The sequence below is a fragment of the Camponotus floridanus genome, unplaced genomic scaffold (genome assembly GCF_003227725.1).
Source record: "Camponotus floridanus strain SB8 unplaced genomic scaffold, Cflo_v7.5 scaffold2, whole genome shotgun sequence".
Classification (NCBI taxonomy): domain Eukaryota; kingdom Metazoa; phylum Arthropoda; class Insecta; order Hymenoptera; family Formicidae; genus Camponotus; species Camponotus floridanus.
The window spans coordinates 3,394,149-3,414,606 of record NW_020229325.1 but is presented as its reverse complement, the minus strand read 5'-3'; the positions used below and the strand labels follow the sequence as shown (position 1 = coordinate 3,414,606).

At 33.4% G+C, this 20,458-nt stretch overlaps 2 protein-coding genes across 2 annotated transcripts in view; one reads left to right on the top strand and one right to left on the bottom strand.

The window, feature by feature from the left end:
- LOC105253632 overlaps positions 1–20,458 on the bottom strand; it is a 372,672-nt gene that overhangs the window by 322,196 nt on the left and 30,018 nt on the right. The gene's annotated exons all lie outside the window — the stretch shown is intronic.
- LOC105253622 (BTB/POZ domain-containing protein KCTD3) overlaps positions 2,734–20,458 on the top strand; it is a 316,103-nt gene continuing 298,378 nt past the window's right edge. The window contains exons 1-2 of the mRNA XM_025408058.1: positions 2,734–2,748; positions 3,156–3,204. The gene's annotated coding sequence lies outside the window, so the exon portion shown is untranslated. The remainder of the gene's footprint in view (positions 2,749–3,155; positions 3,205–20,458) is intronic.

Below are 20,458 nucleotides of genomic sequence, written 5' to 3'. Positions count from 1 at the left end.
ATTTAAAATAATTTAAAATAGAGTTTAAAATATTTTATACTTGCATATATTATATTGTACAGTATATTATATTGTATATTGATGTAAAATAGAAGACAAATAAGCAATCTATCTTACAATAAATAATAAATAAGTTATAAATTGCTCACCTCATAATTGTTCTACCATCACTCGATTCTATTGCAAGGCTTCTCCTCATCTCTTGTTTCTTTTCCTATTCTTCAATGGCACTTATATGACACTCAAACTACATTTATTATGTATAATTGGTTAATTATAATTGCGTACGTTAATCGGCAGAATGCAATGATCGCGACATTTTGCACGATATTTTTAACGTTGATCGTAAAAGGCAAGTAGTAATATTGAAATAAAACCGATATTATTTCGCATGGTTCAATAACAAAACACATGTAAAGTACGAATCGACTTTGATTCAAATGACTAGCGTTTAATTAAGAGAAATACAAGTATTATTTATTTCAATAAATTTATCATTCACGTAATATATGAATTCGCCATTTACACCGTTGTAATTTGCCAAAACCTTTCATTTGCATTTTACATAGCGTTAAAATAATACAGAATTATAACTCGTTCAGTTGAAAATAACGGGATATAAAATAACGCACCATTCATAATAATATCTTTAACATTACTAACGAATAATATACATAATATATTTATATCTTACATTTGTTTTCTAACGCGTTCAATATTTTGCACGGCTACAACAAACATACTATGTATTTGATCTTCGTGTTTTATGACGTATTTGACATACGTGTATTATTTCGTATGTTTCAATAACAAAACACGCGTAAAGAACGAACCGACTTTGACTCAAATGACTAGCGCTTAATTAAGAGAAATACAAGTATTATTTATTTTAATAAATTTATCATTCACGTAATATATGAATTCGCCATTTACACCGTTGTAATTTGTCAAGACCTTTCATTTGCATTTTACATAGTGTTAAAATAATACAGAATTATAATAACTCGTTTAGTACTCGAAAATAATGGGATATAAAATTCACGCACAATAATACTATCTTTAACGTTACTAACGAATAATATACATAATATATTTATATCTTACATTTGTTTTCTAACGCGTTCAATATTTTGCACGGCTACAACAAACATACTATGTATTTGATCTTCGTGTTTTATGACGTATTTGACATACGTGTATTATTTCGTATGTTTCAATAACAAAACACGCGTAAAGAACGAACCGACTTTGACTCAAATGACTAGCGCTTAATTAAGAGAAATACAAGTATTATTTATTTTAATAAATTTATCATTCACGTAATATATGAATTCGCCATTTACACCGTTGTAATTTGTCAAGACCTTTCATTTGCATTTTACATAGTGTTAAAATAATACAGAATTATAATAACTCGTTTAGTACTCGAAAATAATGGGATATAAAATTCACGCACAATAATACTATCTTTAACGTTACTAACGAATAATATACATAATATATTTATATCTTACATTTGTTTTCTAGCGCGTTTAATATTTTGCACGGCTACACGAACATACTACGTATGTGACCTTCGTGTTTTATGACGTACTAGACGAACGTGTCTTGTTTACGCGTGCTCAGTATCTTGTTATCACCTCGAGTGAGAGGGTATCGACGCGAGACGCTCTGTTAAGTATCCTTCGAAACGCGATTATCGTGTTAATTACTTATAATTATTACAATTAGCGCGATTATTAGTTGACGTGATTGATCTACTTCTGCGATAAACGACACTTGAGAGTATTATAGTGACGTACAGGTTATTTGATTCGACAACAAAATTATCAGCTGTTTATTAATAATACGTGCATTTAGCGACACTTACACGCACTGGAAACGTATTATGCTTGCAATATTAAATTTATACAATATTATACTTTACTTTCCGACGGTTTATAATCTCTTAATCAGTTATTAAAATATTCGATTAACATAGTAGAGTTGGAATGAAGCCGATAATATTTTGGGTGCGTTCCGATATTCACTGCCAGTATACGTGACGTAACTAAACTCTAAAGTAACTAAACTATAAAGTACTAGCAGTGAATATTAGAACACAACCTTCTGGCAGTGAATATTAGAACGCAACCTTCAATAGCAACATACTTCAATACGCACGTAAACATACGGATCGACTTTGAATCAAGTGACTAGTATTTAATTAAATAGTGCAAGTATTATTAATGTAATATTTTAATATTTATCATTCACGTGACATACGAATTCGGGATTTATACATTGTTGTAATTTGTCGAACTTTTAATTTCGTGAAATTTATTCGATTGCGGAAATAGACGGTAGACCTAACCTAACCACATGTATATAATTGCAATTATATCGGTGAACGTTTATCTTTAATTTTAATTTGCATATTTATTTTTATATATTAGATATTATATTAAATTGCTGCAGCATATAATGCGTGAATTTTATTATGTAATTTTTCATTGTCAAAATTTTTGATTGCTTTTGCATTGTGTTTCTTCATCACAATATAATAAAATACACATCACATATATATCGAGAGTGCTGCGTGATTATTGCTAATTATTGCACGCGCGAATTAATAGTGTTTTCGCGAGTGTCGTACCGTAATTAATAGTGTTTTCGCGAGTGTCATACGAGTGCCATGGAAGGATGAACAAGATGAGCAAGGATAACAAAAGGTGAATAAGGAAGAGGAGAAGGCGAAGCAACGACGAGGTGAGCAATTCATAATTTATTTAATTCATTACTTATTAATTACGAAATTGAACAAATTGTTCGTTTATTTCAGCGATAATGATTCATTTTTACATCAGGTAAAATAGTGTATATTATGAAATATTTTAACATTGCTTATATCTACGTAGGATTAATAATTATAAAAAAGATTCGTTTAAAAAGTTATATGATTTATAATATTTTATAAAAGTTCACGTCGAGAAAAATGTGTTTTATTTATCTGAAAAATTATTTTTCTGATTCTTTTATTAAATATTTAAGTAACAGACATAAATATATATTTATTTAACAGATATAAAAAATTTCAGTGAACGTAATAATCTTTTTTTTGAACATTAATTATTTCGTATGCTGTTTTAATTTGAATATGTATTTTGATGTTACAGATCACAACAGAGCTTGTGTACTATAATTCTACTGTTGCGCACCGTATCGGTGAGTGTTTCTCTTTTATATTATTTTTTTATTTTAAACCTCGAGAAAGAAAGAGAAAGAGAAGAAAATTTAGAAAAATTATATAAGATGAGGAAATTAGCTAAAAGATTAAAATCTCTTTCGCGATTGTGTCAGTATATAAAATTATTTCGTGACTTGGAGATTCATTGCTATCACTATTTCAAGCCCATATTTTGTGGATTCTGCATTATTTTCATGTATACAAAATGACGCATAGAATGCGACTCGTCGTATAATTCAACTCATTACTATTTATCTATTTCTCCCTCTCTTTCTATCTCCATATTCGCTTATGTACATACATTCATATGTACGTACCCGCGATTTGCGGAAGAGAACGCGCACATATATGCACTGCATCGCGTTGATGCGAGATGAAATACCGGTGTCGCTTGATTTCCAACGCTGAGAACTCCGGAACGGCTTTCAGAAAGTTTCCGGCGAAGGGAGAAACGTTTACGACGGTTGAAGTTGCCGGTGACTATTCGGAGAATATATCGGTGCGGGACCAAAACTGTGTGGACAGAAACGAATTCAACGCGAACGTTTGGGAAACCGTCGCGAGCGTGTCTCTTGGAAAAATTTTAGATCTCGCTCTTTCCATCGCGAATCTATTCAGATCGAAGCGTAATCGAGGAATCATTTAACGTCGAGTGTTATCGTAAATGCATACAATGCATTCACGAAGTACGAATAAACTTATGCCATTTAGCAGTTTTAAGTTGAAAGTTTTGAAGCGATCGGTTTCTTTTTATTAATACGTTTGTAATTGCCGAGGTACAATCTGCAGCTGTGTGTGAAGTTTCCGCGTGCTTTCAAAGTTAAACGAGAAATGACGTTCTGCTACAGTTGTATTTTACATCAATTTGCTATGAATAATGATGTTAGCAATTTCCGCATGGTGTAAAGCGGCTGTTTACCCGAGGAAACGTTTGCATCATGCAAACTCCCTGTTTGCGTACAGCCAAACATTTCACGCGTGAATGTAGGACTATAAATTATGCAAGTTCCCAAAGGGAAATAATACATTTTACTTGATAAATTAAATATCCTTATCCATATTCTCGTCCTTGGCTTAGAGAGCTGAAAGAGAAAGAGATATTCTAACATAAACGTATTCCAGTGATTTGTCACATTATCTTTTTTTTGTCAGTACAATTTTATTTTTAAATTAATTAATGTATTTATTAATTTATACATTTATTAATCTGATATTTATTTTGCTAGATTTTATTTCATTTTTTAAAAATATCCATTCATGTAGAGAGCATTTGAATTTTATTTTAATTAGATTTATATGACGGTGTTTCATTAGTATTTTTTTACATTGTATCTCACTCTTGCCTGATCTTATAATACAATATTTTTTAATTCTAGCGTTAATAAATGGATTTTATCACTTTCGATTTAGATTTCTTTACCGTTTTATATCTCTCGAAGTATCGAACTCGCGAAAATTTAGAACCTTCTTTTACAGTAGTAGTCTGGGATGAAAATGTGATAGGAAATGAAGGGATTTGCGAGGTAGAGAGGAAAGTTCGGGCGAGACATACTATTCTTCGCGGGCGGTGGATGCAACGATTTCGCACGTTGCTCCACGAGCATCCCGGCATTTCGCCTCTGGCGTTCGAGCGGAAGTACTAGAATTGAAAATCCATTATCTCTGTTTTTGCGCGGAGACCGGTGAATATTTATGCCCGTGCTCTGCTTCCCGACGCGGCGAAAACAGGCGCGACTTTCACTTACAGTTTCTTGACGTCAGCGAAATTGAACATTGTAAGTCGTAAGAATGATACAATTGCAGATTAATCGCTTGGAGTCGATCATTGTTGTTGGAGATTACAGATTAATTGCATCAGATTATGTTAGCTTGGCATGAATATGAAAAAATGTATACTCTAAAATTTATTTAATTATAGAACTAAACAAATAAAATATTATAGAATTATAGAACTAGACAAATTAATCCCTTATGTTTTAGATATATATGTGCGTTATTTTTCTGCAAATCAGTAGTTATTTCTAATTATCCAAATAATTAATAATAAAAATAATTATACAGTATTATAATTATAATTATAATTAATAATTATAATAATTAATAACTGAAATTTAACTGAAATTTTAAGTACTTTTTCGAATTCAATCGTACGTAATATATCTTGCCACGAGATAAGAGAAGAGTAATTTAAAAATCTCGGCAATAATACTAATGGTAGCAAGACGAAAATATCGCAAAATTCTTTGCGACATTGCTAGATTATTTATAGAAATGACGCGAGATTAACGATACCGAGTAAAAGAGCAAAAGCAGAAACATTACAGGTTATTGGAACAAGTTATAAACACGCATGTTGCAATATTGAAAAGCATCGATTGACATGCATCTAAGGACGAATCCAATAATCCATGTGCTTGGGCTGACGCCAATCTCAAGTCTGCAACACGTCGCCGTGTCGTGCGCATCAAACAGATGCAATTGCAGTCTGTCGTAGAGTCGATGCACTCAGAAATGGATTAACTTGCATTTCTAATAGCTGTTTGGCCAAGCAGTTATTCTGTAGTTTCTACCAGTCTCTTTGCTAATGTCTGGTAAGAAAGCAAATTACGCAGCTCCAGATTTAAAATTATAAAATATGCTTTACATTTATGTTCTTCATCAGAATTTGTAATTTCCAGAGCAATTAGGGGACATTACTATCATTATTTTAATAAGTTTCAACGAACTAATCAAGAAAAGTACCTGTTAGATTTGAAACAGTGATAAAAAATGATAAAAAATGATTCAGGAATTTTTTTATGATTAGGATAAAATTTTTCCGACTTTCGGATTTCATCTGAAAAAAAATAGAGAAAAAATTATTTTTATTACTATTTCAACCCCCATTTGATTTTTTTATAAATTTCTTTTTAATCAAGTAGCAGTCCAATGATGGTGATTTTGATTTTATATAAACATATCGAATACAAATTTTTTGTAAATTTTTTATATAAACTTTAAATGACATAATACTTTATCACATGAGAAATAGTTTCAATCATTCAGTTGAACGTGTTTCGCGTGCGAGGTGCCGAATTAATATCGAGATACTCTCGAGTGCGCTCGCAGCATCCGTGCGGAAACACGGTCGCCAGGGAAGACGTTATCTCGCGACTGCGACTTCCCCGGGGGAGGTGCAAGTCGAGTGTAATGTTAAAAGGAAAAAGGGAACGTGTGCACACGTACCCCTTCGGATTTAAGGCTGTGATCCTGCGACTTCTCCGCTGTGTTCACTCCCTTGTGCAAATATGTTTTCTTAGGGGTCGTCCGCTATTGGAAACGCAGAAATCTCAGATAAGCATTCTCGACGCGCGAACGGTCATGCATTATCAGCGTTATATGTTATGTTTGCACTTCAATGCCCTTTCTTGCTTTATGTTGCGGCGAATAAAGGCCTAAACGACGGACCACCCTTCAGATCAGTTGTGAGATCTCTCAATGGAGTTGAATTATAGAGGGAGGAATCATCGTTTTATGAATTCATGAAATTGTAGAATATATTTTATAGGAATCCCCCCCAAAACACCATAGTATACAAGCTTAATAAAAAATGTATTAATTTTTAATAAACTCGAAAATTTTTATAATGATTCAACAAAAAGTATAACTTTGATTTTTAATCTAAAAGAGGGGATAATTATTCCATGTTTCTTATGCTACATAATTCTGGTCTCGCAAAATGATCTAATATGTCACAATTTTAGGAAATTTAAAGAATTGTAAAAAGAATTATTTTAACATATTTCATTATGTTATAACTGTAACATGTGATGTATTGAAAAAGTATTATTTCATTTAAAATTATGTATATTTTAAACATTTTTTAGCCTTAAAAGAATTTTATATTACGAAAATTAAAATTAATTTTAAAATTTTCATAATTAGATAGGTCTGTTGTACAGGAAAATTATAAATTGAGTTAAGTAAATATATTCATTTAAGTAAATTGAAAATCACGAATTTTCTATGAAATATTTATGTATTGATATATATAATGATATATATATTGATTTATATATTAATATTTTTTTAAATTGATTATTTAAATTTAAAAAAGCTATTTAGATTGCTTACATAGATATAACTTTAATGTCAAAATAAATTTGAAATGACAAAATCAATACAATCCTTGTCAAAAATAAATATTTTTGAATTTTGACAAAATTTATATAGTTTTTAGATTAGTTAATAATCTAATATTCTAAAATTAATGAATATAATATGGCAAATGTAATAGAAATAATTTATTATAACGTATAAGATAACAAGCTCACAACAATATTTAATTACAAAAGTTGTTTAATTTTAATTTTTGTGTAACAAATTTCTTTTGAAATTGTTTTAACAATGTTTAATTTCAAATAAAATTTTTTTAATAAATAAATTATATAACCTTCTTTGCAATTTTAAATTCAAATTTCATAAGATTGCGATGTAATGGAGCATTTTAGAAAACGGAATTACATTCAACATTTAAAAACTATAAGAAATAACTAATCCCTTGTTCTATTGTTTTCTTTTGAAATACGTAGTATATAAAATTCATAATACAAAATTTAAAATTATATAATGAGAAAGTTTACAAATGTTGTTATATTTCTGTGATTATTTATAATTTTGAAATCTTTATACTGAGGTTTATTTTTTCATAAACTTGTGGGATTATTTGTGGATGTATTTGTCTCAGTTCTCTCGTTTATATTCTTTCTGTCATTCCGCGACAATATTATATGAGTTCGGCAACATCGCCATTCGAGGATGCTCAGACGCATAAACGATATAAATGACGCGTCGTTCTCCCCGGGGTCGACGATATTGTTTCGAAGTCGATAAGTCGACCTCGTGGGGTGCATGCAAGGAAGAGAGGAGGGATGGCGAACAAGAACGGAAATATCATAGTGTGGTTCGAAGTATAAAGCGCACATAGAAGCTCGCCGGGAGACCACAGTGTCACCTAAGAGATGATGGTTGAAGAAAATGGCGTCGCAAAGACAGACTAAATCAGTGACAGCAACACCTAATACGCGTAGTTACACGCGTTTTATCGCGACACGCTTTACGACAAGATCCATAAAGCAACGTAGTTATGTAGTATAGTTTATATCTAATGCAGTGAAGAGTCCACGAATCTCTCGGAAGAAATATATCGAATGTAGATTTATCGTTATCGCTCTGTTTACTCCGTTTAATATTTTACCCACCTCTCAACGATATAACGTAGTATAATATAGGATATTTTTATTGGATACTTTCATCATATTATTCATCGTTTTGCGAAACATTTACAGATATCGAAAGAGAGCACTGGAAGCTTTATAAAATTAAAAAATCGGATTATTCTTGTTTCAATATAACACGTTATCGCTTTTTTTTATTTTTATCCTTTTGGCATTTGTGATGTAGGATTGATTGAATCAGTCGGAATGGTTAAATAATTGGACGAAAGATAATCTCCTATAGAAAGCAAATGTACATTGTCACTGTTCTTTTATTTTAACGTAACTCAAACGTAGAGTCGAATAGGATCTCCGAGACAAAGGAGACAAAATGGCAGCGCCCGCATAGAAGGCACCTACGTGTTTCTTGGCGCAAACAACGGCGGTCAGGCCAAAGCCGCCAAGGGTGGTTCCGGGGTTGAAGGGGGTTTCCCCCTCAGTTGCACCAGCGCGGATCGGTCGAGAGGAGGCGGTAAGGAAGATCGAGGAGCCAGCTATAGGCTCGTCTGCGGGACTCGGGGGAGAAAAGGAAGGAAGGAAGGAAGGAAGTGTGGGCCTAGCGAGACAATTTATGGCTACTGGAAACAATGCTGCCGTCGGCCGACAAAGGGTGCTCTCCCCTTCCATCCTTCCACCCTATGTCGGCCGAACCCCCGCAGCCGCGACGGAGTTAGCCAGACTCTACGGCCCCCGGCTAACTTCGCACTCACCCTTCCTCCTCTCGGGTAGGGTCGTGTCACCTGTCGGGTATCCGCAAGGTAATTTTCCAACGGGTGCAACAACGTCTGACCGCTTGTCTGCCCTTGCACGTTTCGGGGGAAAGGAAAGGAAAGTATAATGCAACATGTTTTCTTCACATCCCGTCGAAAATCGAAATTTATCGCACCTACGGTAGCAAGTTCGTAAACGGGAAACTTAGATGAATGTAAGAAATTTCGTCACGTGTCTTTTAACCATCGAAAAATCGAAAGTAATTTTTTAATAATATTATTTTCATTTTTAAACTCTAGAAAAATTTCACGTTGATAAAACAGTAGACAAAGTTTGAAACAAGGATCTATATATAGAAAGATAATTAGCACCTTAATTATTTTTGAAATTATAATAATTAGAAAAAAGTTTATTCAAAAATTGTACATACTATGCAGGAAGAGACGATTAATTTTTTTAATAAATGCAATTACTCTTAAAAAATATACATGTGAAGATTACTTTCTGAAATTTTTATCAGTATGATTTTTTATATCGATTTTTTTTATCGATTTTTTATATAGAAATATTAAAGTAAAATCATAAAAAATTAATAGTTTATGAGACATTTTATATTTATTATAATATTATATAAGATGTGAAATATTGGAAAATGTTATAGATATATTTCAGAAATAATTAAATGTCAATTATAATCGGTTCAAAAATGAATATTAGAAAAAAAATATATAAATACGTATTTTTTAAATTTATTGTCATATTTTTATTATTTAGAAAATTAAATTTTAAATAAGTTTTAATTTTAATTAAATTGTGGAAAATTAAATTTGAGTTTGAAATTAATTCCTTGAATGAATAAAAGAAATCAAACTTTAGTGTCAAACAATATAAGATCACTCTTTTTGTTTTACATAGACATTCATAATCATGCAGTATGGTAATCTGAATTTGCTATTTACAAAACTTTTCTCCCATTTTCATTCGAGAGGGATTTACAAATCCGAATCTTAAATGACACAAATGACGTTACGGTTCGCGCTTACGGAGCTGTATTCGACTTTTCGTGCTTAAAACCAATATTTTCGATCAATGGAACACGCTATCAGTCGTCGCTTTATTCGAGCCGATAGAACGAAATGGACTCCGAAGTAACGCGAACGATATCATCAGCGAGACGGAATCTTCCTTCGCTCAGCGCGTTTGGAGTCCGTCCAAAGGAAACGCTGAAACTGAAACGGTTTGCGGAAACGGGGTGCGTCGAACTCGTGCACGAAAGGACTGACCTAAATCCTGCGTATCTTCTGAAGATTGAATAACATTTTCGCTCTGATCGCACGCGAAATTTTCCTCTTTCCGATAATAATGACGCACTCGCGTGATTAAACGTTAGGTTGATTTACCCCGATTTTCATGTCGTCTTTTTTTCATCCTATCTGAATAAGATGTCTGGTTGGAGCGATTATGCAGAAGAAAAATAATTAATAAACAATAATTTCGTACAAAGTACAACAATATTGGCGTAATTTAAGAATGAAACACAATATTTCTTAACTTTTTCACGTTAACTATTTGACATCAAAGTATGATAATTATGAAATATTCTCTACAAGGAACCATAGGGAGGCTGTGTGATAAGTATCTTCGCTCATGTTAGTTTTATATAGTAAATCTCCCATGTGTGTTTAAGCCGCTCGCGAAATTGGCTCAGATATGTATCTCGAATTTCAACGCTGCAAGTTTTAAGAGTATCAAAGGACAGGATATTAAAGTCTCTTACGGAAGGATGGGGCGTGGGGGCAAGTCGCTTCACGTAAAGTATCGTTACGGCATAGCTTCCGGTGCATCCGACCATTCCCTTCCGCCTCCCCCATCGTATTTTATACGAAGCGCGGCATTATATCCGATGTTTCGCGAGCGCGAAATGTAATCCCGTATGAATTATCTAGTTCCGGCGAATCTCCAAAGAAGGTCTAAAAAGCGCAAGAAGACAAGCGAGAACATTACCCGAATGGAATTCGTAATTATTAAAATTCTAATCATCTTCATGTCCTCGTTATCTTTACCTCGCGATTCCATTTACCCGTTCCCGGACTATCTTGAGATGATCTCCTCTTGAAGGGTAATTGAAGATTACGAAATGATACCGGGATTGAAGATAAAACTCGGACATGTGCCAACGATAATAATAAGTGTGGGAATAGAGAGCGAAAGTAATTATTACCCTCTTAACTTTTCGAGTAGAAAGGAAGGCTACATGTTGCTATGCTATACACTATCCATATAAAAATAATACTCTTTTTCCTCAATTATAATATAATATATATAAGTGCAATATAATAAGCAATACTTTGATATATCTATAAAATTGTGTATAATTGTAATTATTAAAAATCTTTGATATTATATTATATTATATTAGTGAAAATATTATATTATATATAATATATTATATTATATTATAATATATTATAATATATTATAATATATTATATTAGTAAAAATATAATTATTATTAGTTGCATTTCTGAGGAATTTCAAAATACGTTTTTTTATTATAAAATGTGTTGAATATTTTCCCCGGAGATATCCGCAGATATCTGCGAGGTGTGTTTTTATCCGGACACAAGACGCTCGGAAACGGTTAAGGTATCTAACAGTGTTGCAGAAATCACGGCGTAATCTCGCCCATTCTCGAGTTAGGGTCGTGCGCATCTTCACAGTATCGCTTAACTGCTTGCGAGTGTCGTTTTGAGCCGGAAATGGAAGATTTGCGCGGCACGAGGGTCCCATCGTCGACGATCGTAGGCGAGTCAAGCGAAGAACGAGTGAAGCCGATTCCGGACGAAGTGTTTATCCCTCATACGCTCGATCAATGCAAATGTGCCGCATTTATGTGACGGAATTCATTGCAATGACCTATCGCTATGAGCACGACGACACGCGAGTTGCATCATTAATTTAAGTAGTAGTTGAATATACTTTAGTTGAAATACGATATAATAGTACAAAATTACAGGAATGTGAAATTCCTCAATATTGATTTAACACCTATGAAGTAATTACATTTTTAATTAGAAAAAAATTGACATACAACTAAAGCAGAGAAAATAATTAAATTAATTTTTCTCGCAATTCTTTCGTACTGAATGAATCCTTCTTTGACAATCAAACAAAGTAAATAAAATAACGTTATTAAAAGTAAAAATAACATTATTAGCAATTTATTTATTTATTCAATATAATCATGGAATTATTAATAATTAATTTATAAGCATACATGTGTGTATGATGACATGGGAAAAATAAATTTATGTAAATTGCAGCATAATCTCAAGCAATGCATAAAGTTTCAAGTATGTGAGTGTTAATAAAAGGAGAACGTCACTTTCTCGAAAACGAAGAATATCTTGAATTAAAAATAAGAGAATATTCCTGCATTTTTATCTGATAGAATATAGCAGTCTCGGTTGTAAAGTTGATTAGAATTCTCCAATTTCCGATAATCCGATGCAAAACGATATGAATGTTCGGATTTAGTTTTGTTTGGTCTGTTAATATTTAAATGAAAAGTTATAGTTTTAATTCATTGCAGTGCACAAAATGCGAACGTTATTCCACGACGAGGTGAGAATATAATTTTGATCATATCGAGCAAAGAAAATTCCACCTGTCATATGTATGGCAGACAACGAGAAAGATGCAAAATAAATTACAAGAAAGACATTTTATCTTATAAATTACAAGAAAGACATTTTATCTCTCATTTATCATGACATTTATTTCTCATTATTTTTGACTTGTCTGTGATTTAAATACATTAAATATACAATGCACTTTTCTCATGAGCGGATCCATAGCATATTTCATGAAGTACATAATGAAAAGTACATAATGAATTTTATTAAATTGTGACAAATGTAATTATATTTAATTAAGCGATATCTTCTAAAGATTCACCAGCTTGCATTTTAATGAAAAGAAGTTTTATTTTATGAATTTATTTACATTTCAATTTTATTACTATGTTACGTACTGTTATCATTTTTATAACTTGCGAAAAAGTAAAACGTGGCTTCTCCGACAATTTTAATCTATTTATAACTAGCATACACATAAATAAACCGCCTGCTGAATTCTTTAATGACGCGTGATTTATATGGATAGCGGTTGTAACGCAAACGATTTCGGGAAAATAATTTCAAGACAACAATGAGGGGAAATTCCGTGGTTCACGTCGATGGTGGTAACATTCAAGACGAGGAGCATACGCGTGGCATCCGCGTGTGTGGCCGTCGAAAACACGAGTACGCAATTATGCGACCGCGTTAAGTCTCGAGACGCTTCAACGGAGACAAGACTGGCTGGCATGGCGGTTGTACAGTCGGCGAATGCGAAGTCGTTGTCGTTTATGCCGTGACAGTTTCGAGTCATTAGAAAACCTCGCAGCAAGGCGCGCACAATGCGACTGCACAATAAGATATAGGGAGCTTCACAAATCCTGTCCCTTGATCCGACTTTTTGAATTTTTTCTTGTCCATAATTTGAGTCACTTATTTTGTTTAATTTTTCCGTATTCAAACATCACGATAATTAAAAATCTCGCGGTAAAAAAATCCAATCAAAATTCAAAGAAGAAAATTTTGAGATATTTATCATATCTTTATTATTTTAAATTGTTATGCTATTGTATAAACAATTATTTACGACACTGCGATATCTACGGTTCAGATAAGCTAAAATTCCGCTTTATCTTGTAATTTTCATTCTCGTCTTGTGGGGGAAAAAATTATTACATATTACAATTTTATCGAATCATTTTAAAATTATATACGCTTGTAATAAATAATTTAAAAGTCTAAACATCTATATGGCTAGAGAAAAACGTGATTATGAAAATGAGAGGATCAATTTTTTCTGTTTACGCCGCGTGATTTATTGCATAGCTGTCGGATAAGATTTGTTATCGACACGTCGAACTATCAATTAACATTTAATACGATACGTTGGCGATAATCGAGGCGCGATACCATGTTCGCGGCGCAGCACTTTATTCATCTCATCGCATTAGCGACGAAGGGAGAGGACGCAGCTCCTGCTTTGAAAGCAAGAAACTTGATCGTAATTCGACGGGAACGCCGTAAAGGGATCCTCGTTATTGTCGAGCATCTTCTGGCTGATCGAATGAGAGCGAAGTAACGTCAACGGCGTGGCGGGAAGATCGCCCAAGAATGGCAGCCCCATTTCGACGACACGAATCGTTCATAAGAATCTCCGGGGTGAACCCCCGATACGCAGGAGTTTCTCGTGCCACTTAAGGGTCGAACACGGCCGGGATTTGCAGGGGGTACGCCGAGTCCTGAAAGCTACGCAAAAGCTCCGCGGAGAGCGAAGATTGCATTTAAGATACTCGACTCGGTATTTATAGACTTCTAAGGAGTCAACAAGGAGCTCCCCTGGCCTGAAGCAGGATCGATCATCGTCATTACGCGAACACATCGTAGAACCTTCGCCCCATTACCCGTTCGCTCTCCTGAAAATCGTGATTCACTGTGTCGGAGCAAATAGATCGCGAAAAAAATGTTGAGAAAAGATATGCGCGCGTTTTATTGAGCTGGAAACCTTTTATTAAGCAATATGACTTGCGAAAGGAATATTATATAATTTTAATATTATATAATTTTAATATTCCTTAACAGAGAAATAAAATTGAAGTTGCTCCATCTTTTTATATTTACAATTAAAAATTTATGAGTCACATACAAAAAAAAGATATTCAAATATAATCAATACAATCAATCATTTCAATGGTTTTAAAAGAGAAACGATTAATCAAAATAATTTTGTTAATGAAAATTAGGAGATGATATTGGTATTACTTTTCTGAAATAAAACTATATAATTTGTTTATATAAATTGGTTATAGTCATTCTGCATATAAAAATAATTATAATTTGAAAAACAATTAATGAGCTAATTTCATAATTTATTTTAACATAAAATATGAAATATCTCATAAAATATTCACTTTTCAATAACTTATGTTAATTAGTATATAGAGAATAATGAGGAGAATTAATCAATGTATAAATTGTATAATTGATTGAAAAAAATATGTAATCAAGTCGTGCAAATATAATGCTGCACTTGTATAAAGATAAAATTGTTAATTGAACATATTTATTGTTCTTTGAAAAATTTAGCGAATATTTATTTGAATAATTAGAGTTTTAAAAATAATTCAGATGCTAATTGTATTTTATTGATTTCGAGAGTTTCAACATGTGTATCTCGAAATCCATGTCTTAATATTTATGTTGCCCTGGAAATCGAGAGCTTCATTACTCTGATTACATTATCCTGCGTTATTATATGTTCGATCACGCGAGTGTCGGATACTCTATCGACAAATTTGTGTTCGAATAATAGTATGTTTTGGCTGTGCTTGTTGAGTACAGCGTGCTTCATGCAAATAATACCATGCATCTCATTTGTGTCATTCGACATAATGCACGAAGCAAAAGGATAATATTTCCAAGTATAATCAAAATGATATATGTTAAAGATGTCTGAATGCCGAGATGATAAAAAGCTTTTCTCTAAACTGTCAATACTTCATAAAGCAGAAACAATCAGTAAACTTGTATTTATATCATGTTTGAAATGTTATATTGTGCCTTGAAATGCATTATTAAAAATGTTTGTTTAAAATGTAATTATTTCAAATACTCTTTTTTTAATCTAATTATAAAATATATATCAATACATATGCGCCTGCGATTTTATATCCAACTAGAAATAGCGTATAATTTGAGAAAGCGGAAAAAAGTATTACTAAAAAATTTAAAAAAATTTTTAGCTGATATATTTTGGCCTATATTGAATTAACTTTTTTTCACGAAATTTAAGATATATATGTTGGTTGATTAGTAAATTTATTTTATATCGGTACAAGTGAAATTGAAAAAGGGATAAAAATAAGAATTGTACGAATATAGAGTTTTGTATGTAACTTTTCTTTTCAAGCAAAAGAGAGCGTAACTAACGATAAGTTTTATGCCAATTACTTTTCTTGATATTGTCTGCATATTCTTTATATTATATTCTCAATTTTTTGCGACGGTGAAATCACATATACATATATGAATCAAATATGACGATAAATTGACTCAAACCTGACAGAAGCCTCGGGAAAAATCCTTAAGTCCCCAAGAACCTGTTGTCACATTTCCAGCGATAATATCGTCTCTTTTTCCCTTTTCTCTCATATTGGGGCGGATTGCCCGAGGGTAGAAAGAACGCGAGGCGCGATAGTCGGCAACTCCTTCAGGAAGCACCAACACCTAAATTAACCGTGGAATCTCGGGATATGCTGTGGCGGCAACTCGTGGTGTGACGCCTGGAGCTAGTATGTATGTTCCCCAACTCTCTCGCAAATTGGGGAATCAGAACTCTCCTAGTCCGACTCTCTCGCGTCTTCCTGAATGTCATAAGGGACGGGGGTGAGGAGAGTAGGTGAAATTTCCGCGAGTAGGAGGAAGCTTGACGAGTTTAGGGCGCGTTTACGCCACGGGAGACTGGCTCGACGAGACCATCTAGTGGACAGTACACAAACAAGGACAATTAATGTCTGATGATGTATACTGTTCTCCGCGCTCTGGCCTTGCTAGTTGGTTGAAATGTAAATTACATTGTTTGCAATTTTGATGTCTTGTAATTGTTTGATGAAAAACAATAATCTATCGCACTTTATGCACTGCATATCGTATGATTGTTTTGAAAGTAAAGAATAAATTATGAATTTTTCATAGTTTTCTCTAAAGATATTCATGATTCAATTTGTCATTTTACACATACTTTTATATATCATTTCAATTATATTTAAAACATTTATTTATTTACAAATTAAAAATTTATTTGTAAATGTTAAGTTTTTAAAACCCTTTTTAAATTAAGTATATATTTTTATATTAAAATTAAATATACGCGAGAAAAAGAGTTGTTAACCTGATTAAACCGTTCAATTAAATTATTATTTTTCTAATTGAAATATTTAAATTTTAATTGAATAAGTTAAATAGATAGGATGTTACATTTAATATTTATTATTTAATTTAAGTATTTAAATATTTCAATTACAAAAATAATGATTTAGTTGAACCTAAAATAATGGTTTAGCCAAGTTAACAACTTTCTTCTTCTGAATATATATATTTATATTTATATTATATTTATAGGATATAATATTTATATATTATGTTACATATGTTTTAATGTTTTTAAAAAGTTTTTTCAATTAGTTTAGTTTTTCTTTAATTTAGTTTTATTTTTTCAATTAGTTTAGTTTTTCTTTAGTTTAGTTTTTCTTTATATAATTATATAAAACAGAGCCAACAAAGACTAGAACGACGTACATGCATTAGCTATAATAGAGCTCTCGACTCTATCATTCCCGTCGTAACATTCAGCGGAACTTTAGGTAAGGAATAATAGATCGGATGAAGTACAAAGAACGCGGGGTTGATTGAATCGTAAGAAGTAGCCGTAATGCTTAATAACGTATCAGGATGAATGGGGGTTATATCGGGAATCAAAATGGAACGATGTCGAAGGGAAAGTATAAAGGGGAGAAAAAAAGAACGCGCGAGTGTTGGTGGAGGCACTCTGTATCTTTCGATTCGGAGAGCTCTCTCCTCGATTTGAAGAAATGGGAATCCAATTTGGAAGCTCGGATAGGAGACGAATCTCGTCAGGGGACACTAAACACCCCATTGTCGGGGAAGCGACTGGGTGGTACTTAAACCCGCCAACCGTCCCTACCTTTTTCTCCCTCATCATCCCTCTTCAAACTATTCGCGTCGCTACCTCAACGTGCGTGTATTTATCTGTGCGCTACGGGAAACAAACCAAGAGAAAGGAATGAAAAAACGGGGAATGAGAAGACCAGAAAGCTCCTCTTGTACCTTCGCACGGAAAAGAGCTTTACTGTGGAATCGTCGTCTCGCGCCGTTAAACGCGCGAGGGTGGAAGAAGAATGTTCTCTAAAATTTGTAAAGGGTGTCTAAAAATTATTCGGCGAGATAAATCTTTCGAATGAAACCATAAAAAGTTTTACCAAAATTTTGTTTTATTAATGTTTGCTTAATATATAATTTATCCTTTTCATTTTCCCGCTTTGTTTTAATAATAGAAATAGAAATCTCTCTCTCTCTCTCTCTCTCTTTCTCTTTCTTTCTCTCGCTTCACAAACTTATATAGAAAATTATAAAAATATTTAATTTGTCAATTTTTCGTGAATAAAGATTCATAACAGAAAATGGTTGATAAAATCTTATGCTATGATCAATTTTAAATTTAATTTAATTTAACAAAGTTGTACATTTTTCTTGTAAAATTTTGTAAAGAAAGTGAACATAAACATGGATGAAGCACGAGCGAAAAAATGAAAATGAACGCGACCGCCCGTCATTCGCATTCAAGCGTCAAGTTTTCCTAAACGAACTCCATGCACAAACAGAGCTTGCAAGACTCTTTGTTCTAAAACCGTGGATTTATGCGCACTTCACGTTCCGTATGGGATTTACTCTCTCCATCTTATACGCACAGCTGGACACTGTAAAAATATACGTGCAGGCTTGTGAAGGCAGTAGAAAAAAGATTGTTTGAAAGATGTGGTAAAAGAAGTTTACGTTACAAGTTTGTGAAATGCATTTACGGAACTATAAAGAACTAACAAAAAAAATAAAAGTGTTAAAAATGAAAAGAGTGTCTACAAAAATTTCGGTATTTACATGATTGCAAAAGTCGATAAGATGTGTAAAGACGATGGCACAATTGGAAAAAGGGCGAGTTAATCTCTTGATTTTCACAAAATTATCTCTAGGTAATTTCGATGGTAAAACGCGAGTGTATCGAGCGTGCAGGAATTTCTACGACGAAGGTTTTACGTCGCGAAGGATTTTACAGAGATTCCTTCAACTCGTAAAGACAAATTAGGCAATACGATTTTCCGTCGTGCTTCATTGCACGCAATAGCGACATTTTCTCAGAGAAAGATACTGCAAGGTACTGATTTCGAGGATATGGATGCGATATATCGTTGGCTTAACAGTGGCGAAACTTTTCAGACAGTAACATCAATAGTAGCATATTACAATTAATTAATAAAAATTATTGTCCTTCCAGAGTTATTGTATATTCAAGAACATACAATTTTCAAGAAAACATGATTCTTTAATATTTACTCCTACATAATATTTCCTTATCTAAACGATAAAATTAAAAGAAACGTAATCTGTCAAACAAATAAATCGAATTTTCGCGATATTCACGAAGAACGTCAAATTAATCTCCGTCATTTGCAGATCGTCCGAGGTAAACAAATAGAGGGCGAGGCATTTAGCCGCATGCGGTTGATCGGAGCGGATTCGTAAAGTATCACTCGATGTCGGAAAACTATCGACGAGGGAAAATAATAACGATATAGTCGGAATGATGATGAGGGGGAGGGGATTACGCGCCAAACCGCGCGCAATAAATCGCGCGGCGACGACAATTCGCGCCGAGTTGCACGCGCGCATCATCGAGCACGATAGGAAGCAATAAACGACGCGCGGATGTGCACCCCCGTCTCGTAATTAGTTTTTCCGACGAATTAACCGCATGGCGTCGCGCGCGCGCGCGCATTCATCAGAGCGAACGGCGGTCTGGTTCCGTCCGCGGAATTGACGTTTCGCTCGAATCGAAATCGCGGATCGACTCTTCCGCGCTGGACGAATTAATGAATTTAATCTCGTTATTTCGCCGCGACACCCGCGAGTTCAGAAATTGCGATCTTTTTATCCATTCAAACGCCGATTGGTTTCTTTAGCGTTTTTTTAATCTTGCCTCAGATGCTTTTTAATTTCCGGTTACATATCTGATAATAATGCCAATAAAATCGAAACAATTACACGCGCTTGTCTATAAATTTTCGCTTTTTTTTTTCTTTTAAAGAGGAAGAGTTTAATCTACTCGTTGTACATCGAAAGAAGTAGGGGTCGCTTTAATAAAACCCGTCTCGCAAAATCCTAGCTGAAAAACGTCAAACGCGGTCGCGCGGATAAATCTCCCGCGCGCGTTATGCGACATGCGAGGCCGAAAATTTTCGGGGTCGGAATTTCGACACTCGTCACACCAATTACAAACAGTTTAAGCCACGCGCGCGTATATACGATATCGCGTTACATCCGACCCGTACTCGGGGCGATATTTCTGTTTATCGTAAACA